Source organism: Schistocerca gregaria, chromosome 2 (assembly GCF_023897955.1).
Source record: "Schistocerca gregaria isolate iqSchGreg1 chromosome 2, iqSchGreg1.2, whole genome shotgun sequence".
NCBI lineage: Eukaryota > Metazoa > Arthropoda > Insecta > Orthoptera > Acrididae > Schistocerca > Schistocerca gregaria.
In genome coordinates, this window is record NC_064921.1 from 824811478 (window position 1) to 824822183 (window position 10706).

The window sequence follows — 10706 nt, forward strand, 5'->3', positions numbered from 1 at the left end:
TTTGTTCGGGGATAATATGTCCTATCTGGGAGAAGTAATGTGCGTGGCTCTACTGTTTGCGGCCCCACCCGAAGGAGGAAGGCGATCATTTTTTTGACCAACACCATACGTCCGCCGAAGGACCGCATATCAGGCGATGCTCCTCTGTGTCTATAACATTGCACTGCGGACACAGTGGCTCTTCCGCCATATGAATTGTATGCAACCTGGAACGAGTAACGTATTTCCCATTTACCACCTGATACCACAGTGCGCGCGTTCCCGTATCAGGGTGTGGATGGTACACTGTACGCCATACCACGGACCACGTAATTGGCTAGCTGCGCTCTACGGCATTATTCGGCCGTCGTCGAGACACGATGTGATATATATATCACGTGCGTTTGCCGTCCTGGTAGTCGGTAGTTCCATATGTACATAAATGTGTTCCACAAAAAAGGTTCGCATATGGGTAAGCGATGGTGAGATGTGAGCCACCGCTACCGGAGCCGAACGAGAAGGTGGAGCGAGTTCGTCTATCAAGGTCCCCGTCAAACTTGTCTGGTGTCGTGTCCACATCTGGAGGGTGTCGCAATCCGTGCAAGAGCCTTTGAACGAGTCCGTGGAGAATCACCGTCGATGTATCACGTTATCAGAGAAAAACAACGTAGCCGCAGAACCTTAATACAGACGGTCGTATTGCCAGATGGTCGCCGCATGACAACGCAAAAAGATATTGCCAACGCTTTTGTGGAACACTACGGTCATCTCTATGAAGAAGCGGAACACGATCAGGCAGCCTTTCATGAGGTCCGACGAACTCTCTCCGCGTGTCTCAACGAGTCGGCCAACCTGGAGTTAACAGGTGAAATCACAGTTGACGACGTAAGGGAAGCGATTGATAAGGGAGCGTCGCACAAATCGCCCGACGGGTTTCCGTTAGGTTCTATCGTACATTTAAAGATCTCATGACTCCACGATGGACTGCCTTGTTCTGCGAATTGATGTTTCCCAACGTGCCTCTTCCGTCCTCCTTCGTGGAAGGAATGATCATCCCCATCCACAAACCATCTGGCGGCACAGGGATACAGGCCTACCGGCCACTGACACTTCGTAATTGCGACTACGACATCCACGCCAGGATACTTGCAGCACGCTTTAAACGCGTAATACGCCAAGTGATTTCACTCGACCAAACCCAGCTAGGAGGAGATAGCAATATACAAACGGCACTCAGCGACTACCGCGATGTTATTGCACTGGTATCAACATGTCGTCTCCGGGGTGTATTGGTATCGATAGACTTCGATCGCGCATTTGACAGGCTGAGTCATGCTTATCTCACGGACGTGATGACGAAAATGAAGTTTCCGGAAAGTTTTGTCACCGTCGTCATGAGACTACTCCACGGAGCCTCATCCAAAGTGCTCATCAATGGACGCTTGGTGGGGCCCATCACCATCTCACGATCGGTCAGACAAGGGTGCCCACTGTCAACGATATTGTATGTCATCGCTCTCGAGCCGCTGCTCTGCGGGCTCCGGAATCGACTCCAAGGAATGACGATAAGGCACAACAAGTTTATATGCCGAACATACGCAGATGACCTAGCGGCGCGTTATGGAAATTATTTGGGCCTGTGCTTGTTTTATACCGGCACGACGCTCCTGTGAAGGTGCTTGTACAGAAAGTTCGCGGAGCATAGTGAAATAAAATTCCGTCGTGTGTCGCCTCCACATCATCTGCTCTCTTCCGTATGCAATTAACGCTCAGCGCAATGCAGGCTTCACGCATTCCAGCCACCACTGCAACGTCGTCGGATATGTCGGCAGGCGTCGTTCACACACGTGCCAAGTGTCTTCGACTAAGCGTCTGCAATTAGGTTCCCTGAGGTGTACTGTATTCAGTTTCCAAACATTGCGACTCTTCCACACTTGTTGACGACTCAGGGAGACCGTGCATATATATGCTATGTGATCTGAAAAGGCGACAGGCCATAATTCCGCGTTGAGGATCGCAGTTTCGAGACGACGTGTTACGTAAATGCGATCGAGTCGACTTGCGGAGTGACTCGTGTCGTAGGTGTATCCACGTCTGTCGCCATGTATCTTCTCCCATGTATCAATGAGATTTATGTCCTGTATAAGTTGCCGCTGCTCCGGGCATGAAGTATAACGTGGGTGTTGATCTTTTGGTGCGAGCACGCAGTTGAAGTCGCCTCCAAATAAGACATGTTCATACCGACCTAAGAATAGTGTTGCAATCTCCTCTGCGTAAAATCGGGATCTGTCGCATCGTCTGTCGGACCCCGACGGTGCGTAAATGTTAACGACCCGTACTCCCAGCACTGTGAGCGCTAGTCCTCGCGCTGACGGCAGGTACACCACATCCTCTGCTACTATACCGCTACGTAGAAGTATCGCTGTTCCGCTGCCGCCGTCGGTAGTAGGTGTAATGTATGTATCGTACTCACAGAGGCCGGGGAAGCTCTCAACACATACTTCCTGCAGCAGAACGATGTCGACGTCTGACGCATGCAACATGTAATAATTGCAATTTGACTGGCGTTCTGATCGTATTAATATTAATAGAGGCAGTTCGATATGCCTGCCGCTGTTCCTCAGTGCGTAAGGCGCACATGAACGCTTATGTTAATTTGTATGCTGCTGCCCGGTGACATGCTGTCTGTGCGTCAGTCTGCATCTTCTGCGTGGTTAACATCCGGTGGACGCAGCACTCGCCATTGCGGGTGCGTTGTCGGTGTGTGGGTCAGTATCGGATTCGTCGGCCCAGTTCCTGTGCTGGAGGTCCAGCTCCCGTCGTGTCTCTCCGGCCGGGCTGACCGAAGGCGGTGGCGTTGCTGCGGTGGGTGGAGGGACTCCTTCCGTGGGCTTTCCGTCCGGTGTGTCTGTACTCAACCCGTGTCTATCGTGATTCGCGTCGTAGTGCTGTGTGGGAGGTAGAACCTCACGTCGCGCATCCGGATGCACTGTATCGACGTTACACCCAAGTCCGTCTGACGTGCACTGCAGTAAGCAGGTATCGGACGGCGCTAGCCGTCGTTTCTTGTGGCGCTTCGGCGATCGTTGTTTGAGCGTGTGCGCCTCCGTATCCGAGTGCGGAAGTGACTCCCGGTGTTCAGGGACGAAAGAAGCTGTCAGCACAACAGCAGGATCAATTTCCATACCTCCTACCGATCCTTTCCGCTCGGTTAAGGGCGTCGTCGGCGCCGGAGCGACAGAGGTGTGCGTCGTTTCGTTACTGGAGGCGGTCTCTGCTGCAGTCGGTTGCCGTAAACTGTCAGGATTCTGTACCTGGTCATTCTTCGGGATGGGATCTGTTTGAAATGCGTCCGCATACGTTAGTGGCAGTGGCGTCAACATGGACGTAGGTACGGGTTCGCCATTTGGAACTTGCACTATCCTCCGCTGCATACATTCGTAACGCACGTGGCCCTCTTTCCCACAGCCTGAGCATGTTTTGGGTTGTCCATCGTAGATGACTATAGCTCAGCATCCGCCGATGAACAAGTACGAGGGTACATGTTGTGTCAGTTCTATTCTGATTTGACGCACTCCATTGAGAACGGGGTAAGTCGTGAAGTTGGACCATTTTTCCTCAACGTGGCTAAGCACCCTTCCATATTGGCGTAAGGCGTCAACGACCAACTCAGACGGAACCTCGAAGAGAATTTCAAAAATACGTATGTTTCATAAGCTCAGACCTGCGTGATCGATAGTTACTTCTCCAACATGTCCATCAGAGAGACGAAATTTGAGTCCATGTTTAGTATCTCGGATGATTCTGTCACATACTGCATCGTTAATCAGCTTGACGTAAACGACACTGCTCACTATGGAGAGGTATATTCCGATAAGTTCGTTGTAGTCAAGTGTAACTTCGTCTCGTAGGAATATTTCTATTTCGTAGGCTTTCGGTCTCGCATATTCATTCGAAAAACTAATCTTGAGAGTCGACTTTTGGTATGCATTGCCATTCTATATCGAGTCGTCTAAACGCACGAGTACGCCGAAGAGGTAAACAACTGTGCGACATAAACAGACGTCCGTGCCGTAGCACCGCCAAAGGCAGACTGTGTACCATCTGAGCTACCGAAGCGCGACTCATGCCCGGTCCTCGCAGCTTTACTTCTGCCAGTATCTCGTCTCCTACCTTCTAAACTTTACAGAAGCTCTCCTGCGAACCTTGCAGAACTAGCACTCCTGAAAGAAAGGATACTGCGGAGACATGGCTTATTCACATCCCGAGGGATGTTTCCAGAATGAGATTTTCACTCTGCACCCGAGTGTGCGCTGATATGAAGCTTCCTGGCAGATTAAAACTGTGGCTGTGGCTAAGCCATGTCTCCGCAGTATGCTTTCTGTCAGAAGTTCTGCAAGGTTCGCAGGAGAGCTTCTGTAAAGTTTGGAAGGTAGGAGACGAGATACTGGCAGAAGTAAAGCTGTGAGAACCGGGCGTGAGTCGCGCTTCGGTATCTCAGATGGTAGAGCACTTGCCCGCGAAAGGCAACGGTCCCGAGTTCGAGTCTCGGTCGGGCAGACAGTTTTAATCTGCCAGTAAGTTTTATATTAGCTCACACTCCGCTGCAGAGTGAAAATCCAATTCTGGTAACATCTCCCAGGCTGTGGCTAAGCCATGTCTGCGCAGTATCCTTTCTTTCAGGAGTGCTAGTTCTGCAAAGTTCACAGGAGAGCTTCTGTAAAGTTTGGAAGGTAGGAGACGAGATACTGGCAAAAGTAAAGCTGTGAGGACCGGGTGTGAATCGTGGTTCGGTAGCTCAGATGGTAGCGCACTTGCCCGTGAAAGGCAAAGGTGCCGAGTTCGAGTCTCGGTCGGGCACTTAGTTTTAATCTGCCAGGAAGTTTCATCTTTCACTTTTACTTATGAGCTTCTTCAGTATTCCGGTTTCTCTGCAGCCATGCTGTTTCGATTTAAATTTGATTAATAATTATTTGTTTGTAGCCTAAAAAATGACATTTTATTATTTATTCAAACAGCCCTTTTACAGATCACGTTATATACTTATTTCAATTCTTGCTATTTGCATTTTTCTTCTTTTCCCAGCACTCGTTTCACACATTCTGATCTCTGCTTCCGGAGCTCTTCGATGTTATGAGGGTCTTTTCTTTTTCTTTCTCGTTCATCCCAGAAGATCACTTTATGAATTTTGTTTCTATAAACATTCGTGATGTGTGTCCATTACGTTGATGTTTTCTTTTTTGAGGTCATTTAGTGTCTGCGCAAACCATGCAAGTTGTCTTTTCAGCTTCGTAATTATACTAAGGATTTGCTTCGTCCGTCTGTCTGTCTTGCCTTACTTTGTCTGCATCTACATACGAGAGGCGTTCAATCAGTAATTCAACTCTTTTTATTTTTCGGCCAGTTTCGGTTGAAAAAATGTGGAATTTTGCTGTGGGACATCGTGGAATATTTCCGCTTCAGACCATACAGTTTCATGAAGTTCCAATAGGTGACGACGTCATGCGTAGTCTTCAAAATGACGCCTGCAAAAGAGGTGCGTTTCAAGGAGAAACCAATGAGTTTTTTTACGCGGGAAACCAGAGCATCGCAGATATTCATAGGCGCTTGCAGAATGTCTACAGAGACCTCGCAGTTGTAGCTGGACTTAGTACAAAATGTAATTAAATTATAAAAATGAGCAATAAAGAGATGTTACTTAATTACATAAATGAGACTATACGTCTACATTTAAATTTAATACTGTGGATACAGTTCTACAATACCATAATTTAGTTCCCAATCACAGCGTAATTAAACCGGCTTCCTATAGCGAATATTTTATATACACACTGTTCTCTATTGTTATAAGCTTTAGTTATGCCAATACCTTGTATCTCTTACACTGAAGCGCCAAAGAAACGGTATAGGCATGCACATTCAAATACAGAGATATCTAAACATGCAGAATACGTTGCTGCGGTCGGCAACACCTATATAACACAAATGTCTGCGGCAGTTGTTAGATCGGTTACTGCTGCTATAATGGCAGGTTATCAAGATTTAAGTGAGTTTGAACGTGGTGTTATAGTCGACACAACATCTCCAGGGTAGCGATGTAGTGGGGATTTTGCCGTACGACCATTTCACGAGTGTACCATGAATATCAGGAATCTGGTGAAACACCATGTCTCCGACATCGCTGCCGCCAGGAAAAGATACTGCAAGACCGGGACCAACGACGACTGAAGAGAATCGTTCAACTTCCGCAAACTGCTGCAGATTTCAGTGGAGGGCCGTCAACAAGTGTCAGTGTGCGAACCATTCAACGAAACATCATCGATATGGACTTTCGGAGCCGAAGGCCCACTCATGTACTCTTGATGACTACACAACACAAAGCCTTACGCCTCGCTTTAGCCTTCCAGCAGCGACATTGGACTCTTCATGACTGGAAACATGTTGCCTGTTTGGACGAGTCTCGTTTCAAATTGAATCGAGCGGATGGACGTTTACGGGTATGGAGACAACCTCATGAATCCATGGACCCTGCATATCAGTAGGGGACTCTTCCAAGTTGGTTTAGGCTTCTTAATGGTGTGGGGCGGGTGCAGTTGGTGTGACATTGGATCCCTGATACGTCTAGATATGACTCTGACAGGTGACTCGAACGTAAGCAGCCTGTCTGATCACCAGCATCCGTTCATGCCCTTTGTGCGTTCCGACGAACTTGGGCAATTCCAGTAGGACAATGCGACACTCCAAACGTCCAGTATTGCTACAGCGTGGCTCCAGGAGCATTCTTCTGATTTTAAACACTTCCGCTGCCCACCAAACTCCTCAAACATGAACATTGTCGAGCATATCTGGGATGCCTTGCAACGTGCTGTTCAGAAGAGATCTCCACCCCCTCGGATTTATGGACAGCTGCAAGATTCATGGTGTCAGTTCCCTCCAGCATTACCATAGGCATTAGTCTAGTCCACGCCACGTCGTGTTGCGGCACTTCTGCGTGCTCGCCGGGCCCCTACACGATATTAGGCAGGTGTACAAGTTTCTTTGGCTCTTCAGTGTATTTTGTCTAAGAGGCGACGACGTATGAATTGTGCGTCGGATCCTGTGTAGCAGTTCGATTGACGTGCAGTTATTTGGGCCTATTTCCTTGTTGCAGAAGTCTTTTTCTTTAAGGCTTTTGTGGGACAGAACGTGAAGTAATTATGATACGCATTTTTCTCTTCGGTATCTCACTTATTATTTCGCTGCTTGGAATACGCGCTTTTAATATTAACTTCACAACAGAAGTCATAACTGCAGCCACAAATTGCCTCCCATCACCATACCGCCCCGCTAACTGACAACTTACGCCTAACGGTCTTTGACGTCTGTCTGGGGTCAACAACTACAGCAAGAAGAGCTCAGCTCAGAAATATACCTATCTTACTCAAAGACTACTCGTAGCTCGTTCTTAATCCGTGACAGCACGGTTTTCCCTGGCATCCTCACGCTCATGTTGGATATATATCTACATACTATTTCTGATTATTTAATTTAATGATATTTCATTGGGAAAATAAAAACAATTAAAGGAAGAATTGCGTAGATAATTTGTTCTTCAGGTGCAGATAATTATTTCTTACCATTGCGACCTAAAGTCCTACTTCACAGTGAACAAAAACACGGTGAGTCGTTGGGCAGGGCGGCTGTCATCGTCGCAAACCTCCCTGATCTCCCGCATGCTGGCCGGCCGCACATAGCTGTGACTCCTGCAGTGCTGGAACGTGCGGACACTCTCATTCGAGGTGATCGACGTTTTACAATCACACTCCTTGCTTCTCAATTTGATGTTCCTTTTGGCGATGCTGGCACACTCGTCCACCAGTTGGGGTCCCTCACCACCCGGGTCTCGTACCTTCCGACTTCCATCTTTTTGACCCAATGAAGGATGCAGTCCGCGGGAAGCAGTTCGTGGATGATGGGGAGGTTATTTCTGCAACAAGACGTTGACACAGACAGTGGAGTGGTGTTGTGCGGATGTACAGCTCCTCCCAGTAAGGTGGTGTGAGACTGTCGCATTGATCTAAGATTATATTGAGAAATAATGCGGAATAATACAACGTGTTGGAATACTGAACAAAATTAACCTGCTTTCAGAAAAAAATGTGTTGTGTCACTTATTGATTTTGTTGATTCAACAAAATTATATGTACTCTATGAAACAAATAGCATTTGTGTGGCAGCAGGAGAGGTACCCTTGAGTATTAGACGTCAAATGCTGTCAGACAAATTTTTCAATCAAGGCATGGCGTTCATGGATAATCCCGTCTGCCTCCAGTAGAAGAAATAACATTCTGGCAGTTTGTGCCAGCTTTGAAATCTGGTGTCCTGTGTTACAGTCTCTAATATATTCATCAGATTTGTCTTTGTTTCAATACACGACCTTAACAAACTGTTAAAGGACTGCAATGTGTTTACATGTATATAGGGCGAAAAAACATTCGCGCACTCGGACTTCACAGCGAATATTACCGACATAATTTTACACGCTACAGACGAGTACAGGACAACAAAAGTTAAAGACGATAGCTTAATATCTATGTCCACCCTCCGCACGAACAAGCACAGAGTTTGAATGTGGAAAAAATAATATGGCTGTACTTAACAAAATACGAAAGGGTTTTCTAGTACCGCTACCAATCAAAAAATTTGTCGGCTACTAAGTTATGTATTTAGCGACATGTTTCGAGGTGATACCATATCAGGTTATAACGACATTACAAAAATATTTAACGTAAGTGTGTATATATATTGAAGTTTCTTTACGTGACTTCTATGATCGTCCTGTGGAGAGAGAGAAAGATAACCCAGTGACATCGCTTCTTACTAGGTTATCCTTCTCTCTCTGTACACAGGATGATCACGGTAAGCATGTGAAGAAACTTACAATATACATACACTTATGTTACATGTTTGTGTAATGCCACTATAGCCTGATGATGCGGTATCATCTCGAAACATGTTGCTAAATAAATAATTTAGTAATCAACAAATTCTGCGACTGGTAGTGGTATTTTTGAAACAGTGACGGTCGATTGACGGTTAATATGGCTTCAAGTTACTTAACAAAATACTTTGCACGGGATAGATTGGCGATGAGTTGCCAAAAATCTTGTGCTTAAGCAGATACGCAAATTTTTTATCCTCTGTCCCCGTCGCACTCGAAAGCTACTTTGTAGAGACTTCAGTAATGCAAGGTGACGCCTTCGTGCCTCGCTTCGTGTTGACATCTGAGGTGTGTCCCCAGGTGTTAAAAGTCGTGAGTCAAGCGCAGATGAGGAGCAAATTTCCCCTCGCCTTCCCCACGCCTCCGGCGGAAGAGATTAGCCCCCTTCAGGGAACTTGACAGTCGAGCCCCGGGGCCAGAAAACCCACTCGGTCATCGTCGGAAGTGCCTTTTATGCACGCTGCTGGAAATTCTAGCCCTCGTTTAGTACCGACGAACTTTTCACTCTGAGAAGTACGTACGATTTTCAAGGACAAAAATTAACGTTGTACATTACGCGCTCAGAACAGGAATTTCTTTGCGTGGAAACTCGTGAGTGTACATTACTTCAACCATACACACATACTGGGTTTATCACATTTAACTGCGAAAAACTGTCACGGCATGCGATAATTGAAGCAAAAATGTTACAGTAAACAAAGGGCCCGGAAACAAGACGTTTGCGACATAATAGCAAATTGTTATTATTCGTATAGCTCACATTATCATTTTACATTCTTCCGTGATGATTAAATATACACTACTGACCATTAAAATTGCTACACCAAGAAGAAATGCAGATGATAAACGGGTATTCATTGGTCAAATATATTGTACTAGGACTGACATGTGATTACATTTTCACGCAATTTGGGTGCTTAGACCCTGAGAAATCAGTACCCAGAACAACCAACCACCACTGACCGTAATAACGGCCTTGGTACGGCTGGACATTGAGTCAAACAGTGCTTGGATGGCGTGTACAGATACAGCTGTCTATGCAGCTTCGAGACGATACCACAGTTCATCAAGAGTAGTGACTGGCGTAATGTGACGAGCCAGTTGCTCGGCCACCATTGACCAGACGTTTTCATTTGGTGAGAGATGTGGAGAATGTGCTGGCCAGGGCAGCAGTCGAACATTTTCTGTATCCAAAAAGGCCTGTACAGGACCTGCAGCATGCGGTCGTGCATTATTCTGCTGAATGTAGGGTTTCGCAGGGATCGAACGAAGGGTAGAGCCACGAGTCGTAACAGATCTGAAATGCAACGTCCACTGTTCAAACTGCCGTCAATGTGAACAAGAGGTGGCCGAGACGTGTAACCAGTGGCACCCCATACCATCACGCAGGGTGATACGGCAGTATGGCGATGACGAATACACGCTTCCAATTTGCATTCACAGCGATGTTGCCAAACACGGATGCGATCATCATGATGCTGTAAACAGAACCCAGTTTTGCCATTAGTGCACCCAGGTTCGTCGCTGAGTGCACCATCGCAGGCACTCCTGTCTGTGATGCATCGTCAAGGGTAATCGCATCCATGGTCTCCGAGCTGATAGTCGATGGTGCTGCAAACGTCGTCGAACTGTTCGTGCAGATGGTTGTTGTATTGCAAACGTCCCCATCTGTTGATTCAGGGATCTAGACGTGGCTGCACGGTCCGTTACGGCCATGCGGATAGGATGCCTCTCATCTAGACTGCTA